Genomic DNA, 21,470 nt, shown 5'->3' with positions numbered 1-21,470 from the left:
ATGGCCTGGGCTTGCGTGTGCCTAGGCTTGCTGTGCAGCCTGGGCATGGGTGTGCCTAGGCCTGCTGGGTAGATGGGCATGGGTGATGGGCCTTGTGTGGCTCAGCCTAAATGGTGGGGCTTTGTCCCCTGCCGACAGTGCTAGCTGGGTCGGGTCAGGCTGGGTTGACCCGGTTCAGGTCAACTCAGTTTGTCCCATTTTTTATTTTTTTATATTTTTTTTTATATTCCTTTTAGAGATTCCATTTTAAAGGTCCACATTCAAACATCAATATCTTTTTATCCGAATGGCCGATTTTGATGCGCCACATATCGCCGCGAAGGTCTCAACATGTACTTTCCATCCGTGTGGCAGATATGGTCAGATTTTGCCTAAAAATGGCACGGATATCGAGAAAAACACGTAAATGGTGTTTCACACTGATCAAGGTCCAAATGATACCGGAATTACATGAAATTTTATGTGTAAGCACAATATGACCAAATAAAGTTATCCAAATGGTTTCAGGTCACATCGGGTGGCTTGGGTACCAAGAACCATGACAGGGGCAAAATGATCATTTTCATAAAAGTTATCCGATTTGGCCGAAACTTTTCGTGAAAACTTAATATGATCAAACAAGGTCATCCAAAGTGTTTTGGGCCAAATCGGGCAGTCCAGATACCGAGAACCAGGTCAGGGGTAAGACAGTCATTTTGATAAAAAGGCGTCAGATTGGAGTGAAATTTCACATGTGGGCTTAAAATGGTTAAACAAGGCTATCCTAAAGATTTGGGCTCTACTTGGGACAGTTTGGTTACAAAAAGTGAGGTAAGGGTAAATTGGTAATTTTCTACCATTTGGTCACCACGCAAGCCAGTCGAGCTTTAATCATCATCGCCGAGTCACACTTCCAAGGTGCCAAAATTCAGCGTCTACAAAATGCCCCCCTTTGACTGAGGGCACGCAGTGTACAAAAGTCAAAGTAATGACTCAAATTTTGGCACAAGGAGAGCAAAAACGAAAGCTTCCCACATCTTGCTCATGAATGTGGGAATTTGAAACCATCGATGAAGTACGGTGTACAATGAAATTCAATGAAATCAAAGTAATTTATCATACGATTAGCTACAACGGAAACAGGTAAAGCTTACGATTGCATTGTGACTAATATAGTCCGACGGGGCTCTCCATCGGTGATAGACGACATAAACAAGACGGCACACCTGCAAGAGATACATGGATGCAATAGACTAATAACACTATGACAAACAACAATGACAGTGGATGTTGGTTTGATGGTTTCCAATAGTAATACAAAACAGTGACTCACTAGGGGAGAAATACACTTATTTGGGAAAAATGTGTGCAGCTAGTATCGGCACTCCTTGGCAGATTAGACTAGAAGACAACACGAAGGTTGAAAATGCACTCAATTGGCAAATTCGATGTTGTGAAAATGCACTCAATTGGCAAATTCGATGTTGAATGAAAATGTACTCTATCGGCAAATTCGATGTTGGGTGAAAATACACTCGATCGGCAAATTCGATGTCGGGTGAAAATGCACTCTATCGGCAAATTCGATGTTGAATGAAAATGCACTCAATCAGCAAATTCGAATGTTGGGTGAAAATGCACTCTATCGGCAAATTCGATGTTAGGTGAAAATGCACTCAGTCGACAAATTCAAATGTTGGGTGAAAATGCACTCTATTGGCAAATTCGATGTTGAACGAAAATGCACTCTATCGGCAAATTCGATGTCGGGTGAAAATGCACTCTATCGGCAAATTTAATGTTGAAGGAAGATGCACTCTATCGGCAAATTCGATGTCGGGTGAAAATGCACTTTATCGGCAAATTCAAATGTCGGGTGAAAATGCACTCTATCGGCAAATTCGATGTTGGATGAAGATGCACTCTATCGGCAAATTCGAATTTATGAGTCTGACTTGTATGGTCTCAATGCTATTAATTGAAGGAGCTTGCGAACTTTGGTGATTTATTCCCTGCAAAACAAAAGCATGCAATTCGCAACATTTATTCATGCGCACAATCCTAACGCTATGTTCATGCAAAGGAGAGAGTCCAAGTTCAGATGAAGATAGTGGTGACAGTGATGATGGATTGTGGCAATGGTTTTTGGATGGTTTGATTGTATAGTGAGTTGGTGGTGCTCTTCGGATGGCTGAGAGTGATATTTTTTTTTTTTCTAATGGATTAATAGATGTGTTTCATCATCTGTATGAACACCTTCCCAAATCATAGACCACCCTTTCTTGATGCCCCCTGGTCTTCTGTGTTGACATGACATGTTCATTGATGCATGTTACTTTGTATCGATGCTTGTGACTCTTGAAGTCAAATCTTCTCTTGTCCCTAGACTTGGCTTGACCTCTGACTCAGCTATTATAGAATCATCCAATGATAGCTTGCCAGTTGAATTCATATCAGTTGACTACCTTTTAATCCAAGAGAGACAGAGAATCTCTTTTTCTTTTCTCTTCTTTTTTTTTTTGTTTTACTTGGACTCTGCAGTGTATCATGTCAGACTAGAAATAACTGACGGAGTCTTCAATAGTGTAATCATGCCACTGGATCCAGATAATAATAGAAGATTACAAGGTGGGATGTTCCGAATGAGATAAAAGACTTATCTTAGCCAAAGGTGATGATGAAGTTGATGGCCAGGTTGGCAAATTTCATGAAGAATGATTGGGGAATGATGACTTTATTAGTGAGATCAGGAAGTGCACAGTGGATGAACATTAAGGTGAGAAAAGGGTTTGGAAATCTAACAGATTAAGATCGGAAGATATTCAAACTTTGGGAATGGAAGAAAGCAGAATGATAGAGATGATATGAGTGATGACTCTTTTTTTTATGATTTTTTCTTATTTTGTTATTTTTTTTTTTTTAGGCCGCCTACATATCCTCCCTTTGAGGAATCAGGTCGAACCGTAGTTCTATCTTGATGATGGTAAGAAAATGAAGTTTGATGGAAAGATGTGATGGGTGGTGTGACCGAGCTAGAAAGCTGCCTACATATCCCAAGTCAAGAATCAGGTCAAACGTAGTTCGTGCTTTTGTGGTGTCAAAGCCTTGATAATTAAGTTCCATCATAGCTGGGTGAACTAAGAGCCATCGACGAAGATCTCACTGCGTTTAGCCTAGGAGGACTTATTAGGTTGTAAGGGGGTTTAGGACATGGGTTCTAAGATATGGCAAATGCTCAAATATGCCCCCAGGATCCAACCAAAATTCAATAATTTTTACCTCAAAAGGTTAATTGAAAGCTTGGTAATTCCACCCTCAAAGGTTTGGCAATTTCTCCTCTCAAAGGTTTGACTAAGAGGTTTTACAATTTTGTTCCTCAAAAGTTAGACCGAGAAATATGACAATTTTGTCCCCGGTTACTCGTAAGATTTTTCTCAACCTTGCTCAAACTAATGTATTCCCTTGACTTTTTGATTTTTTTTCTTGCCTTTTTTTTTTTTTGAATTTTTTTTTGTTCTTTTTTTTTTTTGGATTGTCATCACAGTTTTTTTTCTTTAACTCATTTTTTTCTTTGTCACTAGCTTGGGTTCTTGAATCTTCTCTGGAATAAGCTTTTTCTTTTCACAATCTAAATCTCGGGGACTCTCCTTTTCCCTTTATTGCTCCCGGCAACGTCAAACTTTGATATGAAAATGTTTCCAATTAGACCCTGGGAGCGGTTAGGACTAAGTATATCAAGAGTACTTTGGTGATGGGTTAGAGGGTAAGCTAAAATAGGTTCCAAATGAGCAGGCTGAGGCCCAAAGTGGTAACTAGTGGATTCCAATGTTTGAGGATTTATTTGGCATAGCTAGCGGTCAAGGATGGCCTCCCTTAACAGGTTCAATGAAGTGAAATCTCCTTCTAAGCTCCATGCTCATTTGAAGGGGATCAGATGTTTGGAAAGCTCAAGAACTTTTATTGTCAAGACTTCGACACCATATTTTCTTTTCATTTTTATCATCACGAAGATCATCTTCAACATTGAGTAGAGAAGAATGTTTATGTAGAAAAGAGATAATTTATTGATAACTGATGGAATAAGCACATAAAGAGGCATTTACAGAAGGAGACTCGACAAAAGGAGAATCTAAAGACCTAAGGGACTTATATCCGGACCCGGTAACATCTTCAGTGTGCATTCTCCGTCTCCATGCAGTAGTGTCATAGTGCCATTTGCCATCTCGAAATGTGCAGTAGCCAAAAGGTGCCCTTCTAGCCGGGGCTGAGAGCCTAGAATCATTTTAAGTCAGCCAGCAAGACTATTCTCATCAATTAAATGATCGTAGTTTAACGCCTTCGGGCGATTCTGCTTCCCTCACATTGGATGTGTCGGGAGGGGATTGGTCATCACATTAGGCTGCTACTGTTTGGGATGCAATTCAAATGTTCCAGCTTCCAAAAGGTCTTGTATCTTGTGCCGAAGGATCAAACAATCAGTAGAGTGCCCATGTTGTGTGTGGTACACACAATACTTTTCAGGTTTATACCAACGTGGTGGAGGCTGAGGGACAAATTGAGGCTCTACTGCCGCAATCAGACCTGCATTGAGTAGTTTGGTGAAGACGTGACTTAATGGCATTCCAAGATCTATGAATTCTCTTGGTGGCTTCTTTGGTGGAGCCGCCCTCTGTGCATAAGTGGTGGGAGGTGGAGCTGATGATAGAGACATGACTGGAGTAGGAAGCACAAGGTTCACCTCGGGGGCCCTCTTTGGGAAGTTCTTCTTGCCCCCACTTGAACTAGGGGCATAACGATCCATCTCTGGAAGCGACCCATGGGATAATTCATCCTCAATTTGTTGCCCAACAATTATCAATGAGTTGAATGAAGTCAACAGCTGTGGAAACAGATACTTCTTGAGGTGGGGTTGCGATCCTCTGACGACCATTGCCACTTGTTCTCGCTCAGTGGGGCGATTTGCTATCAGTGATGCTTTATCACGGAACCTTATCAAGTAAGCTGTGAAGGTCTCATTGGGCTCTTGCTTTGTTGTCTCGAGATCCCGACGAGTCAGCTCAACATCAGTGTTATAAGAGTACTGGTGGTTGAACGCTTTGATCATGTCATTCCAGGTACGAGTCTGAGATGGGTCAAGGTTCATGAGCCATTGGAGAGCTGCATCCTTGAGACTCAGCTGGAAGGCCTGTCCCATCTGTTCAGGGGTAAGCTTGTCTATCTTCATCTGCCCAATATATGCTCTGAGATGGGCTCTAGGATCTCCTTTTCCAGTGAATTTCTCACCCTTGTATTTGAAATTCAAAGGAAGCCTCGCTTCAGGAAAGAAACATATTCCTTCCGCATCAATAATTTGATCCTCGATGCCCTTTACATTCTTGAAAGCTAACTCGAGCTTCTCCAACTTCTCACGTATAAGCTTCTCCCTCTCTGTCTCAGGGGGTTCTTCAGGATTTTGGTGTTGCTTGAACACCACATCTTCCTCTTCATCCAACATCATGTGTCGGATGGTCCGTGGGGTATGAGGAACACTCTGCTCATACTCTGGTTGTCTACTAGCTTGAAACTGTGACTGAAACATTGCTGACAAATTGGCCACTACCTCTTGCAATTTGTTCATCTGCTCCTGCAAAGACTCTTCTCTGACAGGGGGATTTCCAGCTGAGCTCATGGTGAATGAAATACTTGACCAACTGGTGGTGATGATATTCTGACAAGACGGCCGTCCCTTCGGGCCCACAGAGATTGATTCTGTTGTCGGGAAATGGTGCCTTACAGCCTTGAAACACACCCTGATCAAGTTTGACTTGAGGTGAGATGACTCAATGATAGATTATAAGGGATGTTAAGGGATGGACTCACTCCTTTGATAGAACACAAGGCAAGAATCATGCGCAAAACAAAATGACCGAACCATACAAGGGTGGCTTAGGTAAGAACAAACCCTATTTCCAATTCTACGTTGAAACAATGATCAAGAACCACGTAATGGATGAACTTGGTCTGTCCCTAACATCGAGACAGAGACGTGGTACCTTTACTAGGTTGAAATGTACATCACACCGGATCGATTGTGTAGGCATCACCCTACGGTGCTGACCACGTAGTGTGGATACATAAGTCAACGCTGATGTGGTTACCAACACTCAAATCTTAACGTTAAAGATGGACCATGTTTATCCGTTGGTGGACGAAGACTGAAACGGGTAGAACTAGTTAATGGGGAGTTCTAATCCAAGTCTCAAACAATTTTGCATTTGTGGCATTCCTAATGATTCAGATCTATATCCACTACATGATGCATGCAAAGGGTAGGCTGATAGGACAGAACAGGTCACCCTTGACAGATCCGATATACCTATCGCTCGTATAAGCGAGTCATGGGTACGTGGTTCCTTTGATATACCAGGGGAGTAGATCAGTCGATCTCAGAATGATCAAACTAGTGCCTTTTTTGAGCATCGAATGTACCCCACAGCACACTAGTGACCACCCTCGCCGGTGATTCTAAACCCGTAAAGTAGAGTATCAAGGGGTGTGACTTAGCCGTGGATTACCCATGACTACACATGGGTTCCAATGACTAAACCACGTGGTTAAAGTGATTCCATGCGGTGGATGTGTGCATGAGTGTAGTGCAGAAAGTGGCCATCAGTTGAACTCAGAATATCCGTAAGGAACCTCGTCGTTGCCTAATTTCACTTCGAACACTTTTATGTAGGAAGCGGGTATCATCCGATCTCAGAGTACTTAGTATGATGTGTCTCAACTCCCTGGGGGTAGAGACACAACAGGGAGTATCCTCGTCGTTTGATTTCACTTCGAACATGATGCATGATGTAATCAATACAATTATGATATATACAGACAAATATGTATAACATAACAAGTATACAACAAAGAGTATGGTCAATCAGAAGTTTGACGATCCCCAGCGGAGTCGCCACTGTAGGCGCAACGGATGAAGATCGATCCGCGACCTCTTTCTAGAGTGGTGCACCCGAGTGTGGGAGCGGTGCGGGGATTGTTGTTGATGGTGTAGGGAGTCGCCACCTAGATCAGGGTCTAGGACCCACAAATGGTGCCCGTTCTTCAGAGAAGGGCGCTAATTAACTCCAATGACTCAATGGATGGTCTGCTCCAGATCTCTGGGTAGGTGTCAAGTTACGGGCTGGGAAGGTGTTAGGCACCCAGCAACCGCCCGGCGACACGGTCTTCCTAGACCAAACTCTATTGTATCTTTGTTGTGTTATGCGTATTATGCACCTAATTAAACTATTTTATTTTTTGTGTTTTGATTATCTTTGTTGAAATTTATGGACCTAATTAGGCTAATTAAAATTAATGTTTTAATCCTAATTACTACCCCTAAGTTAGGTAATTATGTAGAACCAAAATGGCCAAAATTATGAAAATACCCCTAAGAGGACCAAAATATGTACAAAGGCAAGAAATCACATTTAAATGCTGAAATGATTAAAACATGATTAATGGCATGTATGTGAATTATTAAAATATATACAATACTATAAAGTAGTAAAATTACCAAAATACCCCTATTAAGGCAAAAATACAAATATGCATGAAAATGCAAACTTATACTTAAAGCATGCTTATGAAAGTTAAAACATGCAAATAAAGTGATAGAAACCTTTCCAGGGCCCTAAATATGATTTGATCGCAAAATGACCAAAATACCCCCGAGGGCAGAAGTGACTTTTTATGCATGGTTATGATTCATGGTGGGCATGTATGCATATGAAAACATTCTAAAACAACTTAAAGCAGAATTTAATGCTTAGAAATGTATTTTTGCTGATTTTCTTGGATTTTCACAACAAATACAAAAATGACATCTACATCCCTAACATGGTAAGGAACACCTATGAAAATGATCAAACATTCATGTCAATGATTAATGATCCCATAAAATCAATACTGATGAAATATGTATCCCATAATTTTTTGTGAATTTTTATGCATTTATACTATTTTTAATATTTTCTGAAATGCTAAAAAGAAGCGAAAACAAAGAAAAATATAAAATCCCCATCACAGATCCGAATTGGATCAAACCGGAGCCCACACCCACTAATCAAAACATGATATTTAACATGGTCATAATGATTTTGTCCAAATCCCCACCCACAGGTTCAGATTTTACATAATCCGAAATCCTTCACAGGGGCAAAACTATCACAAAAACCGTGATTTGGAGCTTGAAAAAATTAATGGACATCAAGCACAGTGGGGAACATCTTCCCTAAAATTTTCAGAAATTTACCACTCTTGTGTTATTTTTGAAGATTTTTTAACTGAAAATAGCCTCTTTTAACTAAAGAAAATCAAAAGAAATACATAAAAACTAAATAAAGATATATAAAACCTACCCTTGAAGCGTGGAAGTGTCTGGGCTCAGTCTACATATCCTTGGATGGCCGGAATTATAGCCGGAAGGCACCGAAAGCCACTCCAAGTGTGTTTGCCCCAAATGGCAAGAGTGGTGAAGGGGCATTTGAGGAATTTTATATGTCTATGGAAGCATGATATGGAGATGTTTTTGGAATGGATGGACAGAGGGGAGAACGAACTTCACAATGATAATTTTTTCATGAATTTTCTCGGTCCCTAAACCCTCCAAATGGCCTCCTATTTATAGGAGAAAATCTGTTCGAGGAAAGGTCTCAAAGACCCTTGGGGCCTTAAAGGCTGGAGATAAGGTGAGTGATGGCCTGGGCTTGCGTGTGCCTAGGCTTGCTGTGCAGCCTGGGCATGGGTGTGCCTAGGCCTGCTGGGTAGGTGGGCATGGGTGATGGGCCTTGTGTGGCTCAGCCTAAATGGTGGGGCTTTGTCCCCTGCCGACAGTGCTAGCTGGGTTGACCCGGTTTAGGTCAACTCAGTTTGTCCCATTTTTTATTTTTTTATATACTCCTTTTAGAGATTCCATTTTAAAGGTCCACATTCAAACATCAATATCTTTTTATCCGAATGGCCGAATTTGATGTGCCACATATCGCTGCGAAGGTCTCAACATGTACTTTCCATCCGTGTGGCAAATATGGTCAGATTTTGCCTTAAAATGGCACGGATATCGAGGAAAGCACGTAAATGGTGTTTCACACTAATCAAGGTCCAAATGATACCGGAATTACATGAAATTTTATGTGTAAGCACAATATGACCAAATAAAGTTATCCAAATGGTTTCAGGTCACATCGGGTGGCTTGGGTACCAAGAACCATGCCAGGGGCAAAATGGTCATTTTCATAAAAGTTATCCGATTTGGCCGAAACTTTTCGTGAAAGCTTAATATGACCAAATAAGGTCATCCAAAGTATTTTGGACCAAATCGGGCAGTCCAGATACCGAGAACCAGGCCAGGGGTAAGACAGTCATTTTGACAAAAAGGCGTCAGATTGGAGTGAAATTTCACATGTGGGCTTAAAATGGTTAAACAAGGCTATCCTAGAGATTTGGGCTCTACTTGGGACAGTTTGGTTACAAAAAGTGGGGTAAGGGTAAATTGATAATTTTCTACCATTTGGTCACCACGCAAGCCAGTCGAGCTTTAATCATCATCGCCGAGTCACACTTCCAAGGTGCCAAAATTCAGCGTCTACAGGAACACACCCCAAGTCCCCCAAGTCTTTTTTGTTTACAAATAGAACTTCAGGATATAAGAGAGGGTGCCTTACGGTTTTCTGTATGACCATTCCAGAAGGCTGAACTAATGGAGTCAAGCCTAGAGCAGAGAGACTTAGGGAAAAGGAAACAAGACATTGGATATGTGGGAATAGAATGAAGAACGGACTTAAGCAGAGTTAATCTGCCTGCTTGAGAAAGGAGATTGCATTTCCAACCAGACAATTTCGCCTTGACACGATGTAAGACTGGTGTAAGACATTTCACTTTGGAACGACAAGGAAACATTGGGGTACGTAAATACTTAGAATCAGGCTTCATATCACCAATTTCAAGCAATTTGCAAATATCCTGTCATAGGTGGGTAGGGGTATTTGGACTGAAAAAAATTCCACTTTTAGAGGGATTAAGCTGCTGACCAGAGAGGGATTCAAAAACGCTAAGGATGGCTTTGAGTGTGTGTACATCCTCCAATGTGGCACGGCAGAATAGGAGGGTGTCATCCGCAAAAAAGAGGTGGGTGATTTCAGGTGCCGTCCTGGAGATCTTAATGCCTTTAAAAAGATTTAGGTCTCTATAGGTGTGAAGCAAGCGGAAAAGACATTTCATGGTAAGAAGAAAGAGATAAGGGCTTAGTGGACATCCTTGGCGGAGACCGCAAGTGGGTTGGAAGTAATCAAAGGAGCTACCGTAAAGTTTGATGGAAAATGAACACTTGAGTAATGTAGAAATGAGGAGGCGCCACTGTGGTGGAAAACCCAGAAATCTAAAAAGGTTGAGCAAACAACACCACTCAACTCTATCATATGCCTTCGACATATCCAATTTCAGAACCAGATATCCCATCCTTCCCGTTTTCTTCCTTTTTAAGAAGTGGAAAAGTTCATGGGCAATGATAATATTGTCCGAGATCTGACGACCTTTAATGAAGGCAGATTGAGTAGGAGAGATGAAATATGGGAGAAGGATTTTTAGTCTATTAGCCAAGATTTTGGTTAAAATTTTATAGGAAACATTACAAAGGCTGATGGGTCTGTAATCCTCAACTCTATGTGTAGAATTATGTTTTGGAATTAAGGTAATGAGGGTGTGATTAATACCCACAGGTAGGGTGGCTTCCCTGAAAAAGTCATAAACAAAACGAAGGATATCAAGTTGAATGGCGTCCCAGCAGCTATGATAAAAGCCAGCAGAAAGGCCATCAAAGCCAGGGGATTTGTAGGCACCAATGTTGAAGGTAGCTCTCTTAACCTCATCCAAATCTGGGAGAGAAGTAAGTGAAGGAAGGGCGAGCGATTCAGGTAATGGATTAAATAGGCATTCTACAAATGAAGGGTCCAGAGGGTTTGTGGATGTCATGATGGATTTGAAGTGGGATGCAAAAAGATGGGCTAATTCAGGAGGGTTGGAAATAACCCTACGTGATGGGTCTTTCAAAGCCACAATGCGGTTTGTTTTAAGATTTTGTTTGGCCATAGCATGGAAAAATTTTGTATTTCGGTCCCCCTCAGAGATGTAGAGCTGTCTGGATTTCTGAAGCCAGATGACCTCTTCTACATCCAAGACCTTGGCTAGGGAAGTATAGACCTCCCTCTAGAGGGAGATAACCTCCGCAGAAGGGACAGATGCCTCGAGTGATTTGATTTGAGAAATTAAGCCTGATTTGAGAATGTCAATTCTGCCAAACACACTGGAATTCCATTTTTTAAGTTTATGTATTATACCATTGAGCTTAATCATAAGGTTGGTTGAGACACAGGTGTCCCACTCATGAGACACAAACCTGAGAAAATCAGGATGGGTTAACCAAGCCTGTTGAAATGGAAAAGTTTCTTAAAGGAAGTGAAAGGTGGGGTGGAGTTGAGCAGTAAAGGGTTGCGGTCGGAGCCGAGGGCTGGGAGGAGTTGAAGGGTAGCTAGTGGCCAATGAGTGGACCAATCTTTATTCACCAAGCATCTATCCAGGTGTTCAAAGGTAGCATGGGGAGGTTTGCTATTATTTCTCCAAGTATACCACCCGGAAAAAGGCTGTAGTTCATCAATACTGAGATCGGTCATAATTTCCATAAGACCAACAGCAGAGTTGGAAGATTGGAGGAACTGTGATCCACCAAATTTGTCATCCGGGGTAAGGATCTCATTGAAGTCTCCCAACAACACGAAGGGGCATGAAAGGGTTCCCAAAAAATCTTTTAGCATCAACCAGAAAGGAGAACGCAATTGGAATTGGGGGGGGAAGCATATAAACATATTAAGCACCATTGTGTGTGAAGAGTTGTGACCTCAATAAAAATGGCCAAAACTCTGTTAAAGGAGAGCGTTTTTGTAACATTAATGGTAGGATGTCCCAAAATCCATAAGCCCCCACTAAACCCCTTAGAGCCTGTGCTTTCTTGGAAACCCAGGGTATTGAGGCCACGCAGAATCCGAGGGAGAGCCTTAAGATTGGGGGACAGTAGTTTGGTTTCACAAAGGAATAAAATATCAGGTCTATACTTGAGGAACAAATGTTTTAAAGCTGAAATAGTGGTTTTGGTCTTCAGACCTCTAATATTCCAACTACAGATAATCATTTATGTCCGACACGAAGTACAACCTTAGAATTCAAGGAAGAAATAGAAATGCAGCAATAAAATAGAATAACAGTAAACATACACAGAAAAGAGAAAAGGGCTTTAGAAGGGTTATAGAGTAATACCGAAGTGGAAGGCAGATTGGGGTCTCCACAGGAATGGCTTGCAGTTGTATGATGCCCATCAACATTTTTCGAAATTTGGATTGATCTTTTCTTTTGAGTGGAGAAGTGAAATTCCTTGTCCAACTTCAATTCACACAGCCAGGAACGCAATCTTTTGGAGAGCTCAGAAGGGGAATCGACCAACTTCAGTATATCAGATTGGAAATTTTGCATAATGTCAAGTTCCGCCTGGTCTTCAGAGCCAACCAAGTTAGCAAAAGAGTCTTCCTGTCTTTTGCGTTTACTTCTAGATCTCTTGGGTTGGGCAGGCCTCTTTCCTTTGGACTTGGATTTAGAATAAACACTATGGCTGGAGCCAAAGCCACTAGAAGAAGTGGAGCTTGTCATGCTGGAGGAGGTTGTAATCTGACCAGGTTCCTTAGCCTTGTGGGAATCAGTGTCAACTGCAGTATTTGTTTTCAAAGGGTGGAAGGCCACAGACACCTTGGGTTCCTTACGCAAGGAGGAGGACCGATACTTTTTGCAGCAACTCTTACAACACCTCAAGATTTTAACCACAATAGGCCTAGCCGCAGAAGCTGGAAGATCAGGGGAGGGAAGGCGAGATTGGGGAGGATTAGGTATAGATGCAGCAAACGGTTGGGGTGGGTGCAAGGTGGAGCAGGTTCGAAGGTGATCATGTGTTTGGTAAAGAAGGTTGGTAAAGGAGAAAGGGCTTGAAAACAGAGTAGGGTTTTGAGAAAAGTGATGTAAAGCGTCGGAATCGTTTGGATGGAGGGGTTGGTTGAGCCGAGTAGGATCAGGGGGTCCAATAGGGGAGAGAGTAGGAAAGACAGAATTTAAGGGATCAGGGTGAAAGATCTGGTCTGGGCGTGAAATAAGGGGGTCAGAGATGGGAGGGGAGAAGTCAGTAAAGATGGATGACAGGGAGGGAGGGGATGCATCATCAAGAAATGAAGCTAAAGGGGGCAGATCCAAACCGTCCATGTGGCTATCCGCATGGTTCCAGCATGGCGAGGGGGGTACAACAAGTGGGGTTGTCGTGGCAGAGATTGACAAGGCTGGTAAAGGCCCAGAGAGTGGAGGAAGATTATTAAATAAATCACTAACCTGATGAACCACGGCAATGGAGGGGGGAATGCACATAGCAGGAGTCGCAGAAGGAACCATAAGAGGGGGTGTTGAGACCACCGAAGTCGAAACCCCCGAAGTAGAAACAAGGTCAAGAGGTGGTGAAGTGCCAGCAGAAGATCGGACAGCAACCGCTAGGGGGGGCCAAGAGAAATTTTGTTGAGCTTGAGAGGTGTTGTACAAATAAGCTCCAGCTGAGCCGCCGGATTCAAGGGAAAGAGATCCAAGATTCTCAGGTCTTCCTTAGAAGGAGGCGAATGTATGGATGCCTTCCATCCATAGCAGTCCGTGACACAGTGTGTGAGGCATCCACACCAGGTGCATAAGAAGAAGACTTCAAATTTAAGAGAGATCGTGGATCCATGTCCAGCACCATTAACGATTGTAAGCTCTGATTGAACAGCCTGCCTTTTCGGAAAAGAGAGCTTTACCCAAGCAGAATAAGGTGGTAAGGAGTTATCAACCCAAGCAAGATCAATGTCCAAAGGGGTACCCAACATGGTGTTGGCGCCGAATATTAGATCCTTAGTGAAACAATCCTGTGGGTTTCGAAGGAGTTGCACCCAAATTGGGAGATGTTCAAACTGGGAATGAAAAAGGGGGGAACTAGGTTTAACAGTGGTAAGGTGAAGGTGTTCTTCAAACCACCATGGGGAAGCTTCAACAATTCGATCTCTAGCAGAAAGGGAAGAAAATTCCACAGTAAAGTGACCAAGATCTTCAGTCCACACGGTCTTCGCACCTCTCTTGCCCCATTTGGAAACCAGAAAATTGCCCAAAAGGTCTTCGGATGGCGAGAAATTGCCCAACACATTGCCGAAAATTGGGGCAAATAAATCCGACGGAGGCTTGAGTTTCGCCGGAGAATCATACTTTGACTTGGGATGTCGACTTGTGGACGGCTCTGAGTGTCGACGATGCACTTTGACATCTTCAGTATCAACAGATTCAAGCTTGGGCGTAATCTTGGTAGTTGGTGGAGGATGACCCTTGGGACCCAGCATGACGACAGGTTTCTTGCCTTTCGGAGACATAGTGTTAACCAGCAAAAGTTAAAAAAAAAACAAGCAGGACAAAAGCTAAAAGTGGAAACAGACTGGGAATAAATAAACAAGTTAAAGTGGAAGGGGTATTGATGGAAATAAAAGGCGGTGGAAAAAGTGATGGTCCAACCCACAACGAGATCTCCAAAGACCAAACGACAGGACACGGACAAGGAATGAAAAATGAATCAGGCCATCATACAACACAAGCCAAACCTGCAGATTAAAGAGGGAGGAGGGGGAAGGCGGCCATCAGAAACGGAGAAGGGTTTAGCTTGAAGTTAGCTTGTGCGGGCCAGAGTTATGTTGATTTATTTGTTCTGCCTTTATTTGGAGCTAACTTGGGTTTGTGAGTTCAGTGGCTCACCCAACTAGGTATTGTGTTGTTCGATTACAGCAAACTGACATTGGAATTTATGAATGGGACACAAAAGTCAAATTGATTGGTGAGCCTTCCCAGCTCTCCACCCAATTGCAGTATCATATTCTCCGCCGCCTTGTCGATACCAAGTCTTTTGCAGCCCTGTTTCACTTGGAATTTCAGCCTTCCACACCCTCACCTCCTATTTGTGAGAGTGTCGACCTCACTAACCTTCTCCAATCCTTCACTTCTGTCTTTGCAGTCCCTCACGGGGTTCCCCCTTCTCATCCCCAAGACCATTCCATTCACTTGCAACGACTCTCCCAACCCATTAATGTGAGACCATATCGTTACCCCCATTTTTAGAAATCCGAGATCGAAAAGTTGGTGGCTAAAATGCTACAGACCGGCATTTTTAGACCTAGTACCAGTTCATTCTCCTCTCCGGTTCTTTTTGTTAATAAAAAAAAAAAAAAGACGGCATCCAGTGTTTTTGTGTCGAGCCCTCAATGCCATCACCATCAAAGACCGCTTCCCCATTCCAACAATGGATGAACTCTTGGACGAACTACATGGTGCCCAATTCTTGTCCAAAATTAATCTTCGCTCCGATTACCATCCAATTCGAGTTCGACCTGAGAATGTACACAAGACAGCTTTTCGTACTCATGATGATCACTTCGAATTCCTTGTTATGCCCTTCGGCCTCACAAATGCCCCATCAACGTTTCTCCGGCCATTCTTGTGTCGCTTTGTGCTAGTGTTCTTCGATGACCTGCTCATCTATAGTCCAACATGGGCTGCTCATCTGCTCCATCTACGGGAAGTCTTACAATTGTTGCAAAATCATACTCTTTATGTTAAGCAGGCCAGATGTTCCTTCGGCCAGCGGTCCATCAAATATTTGGGCCACATTGTCTTAGCTCAAGGCGTGGAAATGGATAAAACTAAGATAGCAGCAATGTTAGAATGGCTAGTCCCTCACTGCCTCAAGGAATTGCGGGGAAATTTGGGTCTTACGGGCTACTGCAGAAAGTTTATCTGCCATGATGCCCGCATTGCAGCTCCCCTAACAGACTTACTTCTGAAAGGTGCCTTCCAATGGACACCTATGGCCCAACCAACTTTTGATGACTTACGACAAACCATGACAACAGCCCCAATGTTATCCTTGCCCGACTTTACAACTCCTTTCGTTGTTGAAACCGATGTTTTGGTGCTGGGTATAGGTGTTGTACTATCCCAGAATGGGCACCCCATTGCTTTCTTTAGCAAGAAATTACCTTCAAGGATGCAATCAGTCCACCTACATCAATACTTGCTCGGCAGGAAATTCTTCATTCGAACGGATCAAAAGAGGTTGAGGAACTTAACAGAGCAAACCATACAAACCCCGGAGCAACAACAATGGTTGTCCAAACTCTTAGGCTTTGTTTTCGAAATCTCCTATATACCAGGGAAGGAGAATACGGTTGCAAACGCCCTCTCTCATAAACTAGTGGAGTTCTTCGATTTTCTTGCATTTTCTGCTCCCACTTTTGACTGCTTGGCCCAGTTACACTCATAGGTTGCTACTAGCCAGAAACTCCAAGCAATTTGTCGTGGCTTAGCCACAGACCCTTCTTCTTATGTGGGGTACTATATCAAGAATGGATTGTTATACTTCCAACAATGCTTGGTCCTCACTGCTAAGTCATCCCTCTGTGATACATTCCTACAGGAGTTTCACTCTTCTCCTACGAGAGGGCATGCTGGTTTTCTCCGCACCTGCAAATTTTTATTAAAAGGGAATGTGCTCCCGAGTAAAGTTGTTTGTCGCTCAATGCCAAATTTGCCAACAAATTAAGTCATTGAATACCTCTCCTGTTGGGTTTCTACAGCCTCTTCCGATTCCAAAGCAAGTATGGGATGATGTTGCTATGGATTTCATCACGGGGCTTCCAAATTCCAACAGTAAAACTGTGATTTTGGTAGTCATTGACAGATTAACCAAATATGCTCATTGCTACGCCTTACCTAGTCACTTCACTAGCCAAAAAGTTGCTTAAATATTTGCATCTGAAATTACCAAGCTTCATGGGATCCCCCGCACCATTGTGAGCCGCTTTTTGTTAATAATTTTTTTACAGCACCTGTTCAAGTTTCAGGGTACCACGTTAGCCATGAGCAGCGCCTATCACCCCCAAACAGATGGTCAATCCGAGGTGCTCAATCGCTGCTTAGAAATGTATTTACAGAGCTTTGTGCTTGATGAACCCAAACAATGGGTTAGGTATTTATATTGGGCTGAGTACTGGTACAATACTTCCTTTCATACCGCAGCGGGAATGTCTCTCTTCCATGCATTATATGGCAGACCACCTCCTACTCTTTCGAGGTATATTCACAGTTCATCTTGTAATGAAGCTGTTGATCAAGAACTCTAAACAAGGGTTACCATCCTACAACAACTCAAAGTCAATCTCACTCGGGCTCAGTCACGCATGAAGAATCAAGCTGACAAAAATCGTGTGGACAAACAATTTGACGTTGGAGATTGGGTCTTTGTTAAACTCCAACCTTATCGCCAACAATCTGTGGTATTGCGAACCCATCAGAACCTAGGATGACGATTCTTTGGTCCCTTCAAGGTGCTGGAGAAGATTGGTAAGGTTGCTTATAAACTCGAATTACTAGCTACATCTCGCATTCATCTGGTAGTCCACATCTCCACTCTCAAACGGTGTGTGGGAACCCCTGCCACTTAGGCCATCCCATTGCCACTCGAATCTGCTGATGATGCTGTCATTAGATATCCAGTTGCTATCTTGAACTATCGTCACCTTAAGCGGCAAGGACAGTGGGTGGCTCAGGCATTGGTCAATGGGAAGGGTTACCTCTAAAAGAATCCTCATGGGAAGATGTAGCTACCTTACACCAACTGTATCCCAGCTACCTTGAGGACAAGGTTCTCTGGGATGGGAATGGTGATGATATGATTCAAGGCAGAGAATGAGATAATGCCACTGAAGCAGCTGACTTGGCAAGAGACCACAAGGAAGGAGTGGAAGTTGCTGCACACAGGAGTATCAGACAAAAACGGAGACCCATCACATTGGATGACTATGTGTAAAAAGTATAACAGTTAGTTAGGGATGTTGTTATAAAGCAGAGGAACAAAATGTAAAGGGCAACAAGGAATTTAGGGATGTTGTTATAAAGCAGAGGAACAAAATGTAAAGGGCAACAAGGAATTTATCTTCTCTCTCTTCTATTCTTAGGAGGACTGCTACCCTCGAAGTAATATTTCTTGGTCACTATCCCACTGTAATTTGGAGTACTTTCTTGATATGTTTGCAGGGTAGATATTAATAGACTAACTCCTGAATTTTCCTGAGTTGTCTCTGTTTTACTGCTTCTGAAACCTTAACATAGTCACAATAGTAGCTTGACGGACAGAAAGAGGGGACGCATCACCATTATTCATCGTTCTGTTCACGGTCGTTGTTGCTTGGCTATAGAACAGAAGCGCAGATTGGGATAAAAGCACATTCTAGAATGGGCTTTGTTCCTAGACACGTACGTTTTAGGATTTGAGAATGGAAATTCATGCCAAAAGGCCTTTTTGACATTCAAGAATGCATTCTTAATACTTACCAAACTAACAGGCTGTGTTTGGTATGCATTCTTGGAATGCATTCTAAGTCAATTTCGATTCTCGGGCAATAAAAACAACTATTTTTATCATCTGAGAATGCGAAATCGACCTAGAATGCATTCCAAGAATGCATACCAAAAACTGCCACAACACTTTGTGATTGTCTGAGACTATGTACCAAGGACAAATTATACCCTTCACAACAAACACAAATATTGCAATTATGCCCTTCAACCTTTATCTCCTTGAATTTATTACCCATCTCTGAAACTATGGTGGGGGCACTGTCCACAGTAGCCCGCAAGGGACTCTCCTATCCCAATGAGGGTGGAATGGTAAGAGCCCATCCGAAATGGGTGTAATCCAACCAAGTGAAACCATCGCCCTTGTGCTCTGGAAGCTTTCTTTATTTGAAAATTTTGAACCCCTTACAGGCTGCACCCTAATACTGTAAATCAGGTCACAAGTTGACCTTCGATTTTGGACCAGAATAGCCAAGTTGCAGGTTCAAAATTGGAAGAGAAGCTCTCAAGTGTAGTAGAAGATCTGGAGAACAAAAATTGAAAGTGAAAATAAAGAAACAAGCATTTTCCGTCCAGGAACACATCAATTATAATGGGTTTCTTCTTCCTTTCCCTATCCAATTAATTTAACAGGTCGGGCCTCACACATGATTGCATACCTAGTCTACCTCATCTTTAATCTAGTAACAAGGAGTGAGGTTGGGGTTATCTCCGCAGAGTGGATGATGAGAATGCCTCTTTTAGGATTCCACTTTTCAAAATTCCAGGTTTTAATGGCTTTTTCTGGGTGAGCTGTCCAATGATTAGGCAGGAGAAGAGGAAGAAAATGGCTACAAGGTTGTGAAGTGGACATTCTAGATAGTGAAACTTCAAAGAAATTGAACCATTTAGATCTATTGAGTGTATACCATGCCCTCTCTCATTTTTCACATGTGCAATTGAATTTTGTCACATGTGATATGGATCTCTACCAAGCATTGCAAGAAATATTCAGAATCTTCAAGATATGGTAACCCAATATCACATGTAATCTTCCAATATTACATATATTCTTTCCTAGTAAAACCAGTGAGCTCTCTCACTCTATGTAATCTCTATATATACTCCAATCGGAGAAATCTAATAAAGTGTAAAATATTACAATCTTAACATGGTATCCAGAGCCAATTAACTCAAACGAGATTATTTCTTCTTTTTTTTTTGGGATATCTCCTATCTTCTTCATGGAGGGCGCCCTCTCTTCCTCAACCATGGCCCCTTCTCAAGCAAACTCCATTGCTCTTCTTCCTTCTCTCCCTTCCCTAATGCCCACCACTACATCTCCATTAAACTCACTTCGAAAAATTATCTATTTTGGCAAAATCAAGTTGAGCCTTTCCTTGATGGACAGAATCTGTTTGGCCATCTTGATGGCTCTTCTCCTTTCCCTGATGATCCAACTGAGAGTGCTCACTGGCGTCGTCAAGATTCAATGATTCGCAGCCCGTTGCTGGCTTCTCTCTCTAAGGAGGTTTTTCCCCTCATCCTTGGAAAGAAAACTAGCCGTGCAATTTGGGACACACTGTCCACTGCTTTCTCTTCTCCATCTGAAAGCCGGATAATGTCCTTGACCATGGCCTTACAAGAAGTGACTCAGAAACCCGATGAACCTGTTTCAGACTATTTGAAACGTGCCAAAACCATTGCTGAAGAACTTGCTGCCACCGGCCATGTTGTTCGTCCAAGTGCATTCAACCTTCACATCTATCGTGGTTTAAAATCTGAGTTTGGCGCGATGGTTTCGTCCCTCCTTACCAGGACTGATCCGATTCTTTACGACAAACTTCACGCTATGTTACTCAGTCATGAATTCCTTCATGGTTCGACCATGACCAAGCTTGGACTCTCAGATTCTCCTCCTCCTACCAGCACTCCTACAGCCAACACAACCCAACGCTTGGGCACCAATACAGATTCTACCACTCCCACCTCTCAACGTGGGGGTCGTGGTGGACGTTGGGGTCGTGGCCGTGGTGGTCGCGGTCGTGGTGGTTCCTATGGTGGGAACTCATCTGGGCGTTTTTGGTGTGCTTTTTGTCGCAGGACCAACCATTCAACAGACCGATGCTACCTTCGACAGCAACCTGGTAATCCTAACCCATCTCTTCCCTTCTACCCTAATAACCCACCATCCATTATTCACTATACCTATCACACCTACCCTTCTCCTTCTTACCATCACCCCAACCCGCCAATTTTACCCACGCCACACCCATCCACTACCTTACCTTGGTACCCTGACACAGGGGCTTCTCACCATGTAACCCCTGACATCCAATCTCTTTCTCAGTTTGATGACTACACAAGACAGGATCAATTACGTTGGTAATGGTAAAGGCTTACCTATCTCTCACATTGGTTATTCTTTTCTTCCTTCTCTTTCTGATCGCACTTTTCATTTAACTAATGTTCTTCATGTTCCATCTATTTCTAAACGTCTTCTCTCTGTTCAAAAATTTTGCAATGATAACAATGCTTACTTTGAGTTTCACCCATCTCACTTTCTTGTGAAGGATCAGGTAACCAAGTCCACTCTGTTGTCCGAACCGAGTAAAGGGGGTCTCTATGAACTCCTTCCTCCTAGTCCTCCATCTGCTCATTCCGTTGTTCATTCTTCTGTTGAGATCTGGCATCGTCGTTTAGGGCACCCGCATGAGCGCTTACTCCATCAAATGCTTAAATTAAATAATTTACCTTATTTTTCACGTCTTAGTAATGTTTGTACGGCTTGTCAGTTAGGCAAAGCCAGTAGACTTTCTTTACCTGTTACGGACAGTCGTAGTTTATTTCCTTTGGATTTGATTTATAGCAATGTGTGGGGTCCCTCTCCTACCCCGTCTTTATCGGGACATAGATTTTATGTTATTTTTGTAGATGATGCGACCAAATTTATATGGCTTTATTCCCTTGTGCGTAAATCT

The sequence above is a fragment of the Telopea speciosissima genome, unplaced genomic scaffold (assembly GCF_018873765.1).
Source record: "Telopea speciosissima isolate NSW1024214 ecotype Mountain lineage unplaced genomic scaffold, Tspe_v1 Tspe_v1.0094, whole genome shotgun sequence".
Classification (NCBI taxonomy): Eukaryota; Viridiplantae; Streptophyta; class Magnoliopsida; order Proteales; family Proteaceae; genus Telopea; species Telopea speciosissima.
The sequence above is the reverse complement of the archived record's forward strand: the minus strand, read 5'-3'. Positions refer to the sequence as shown.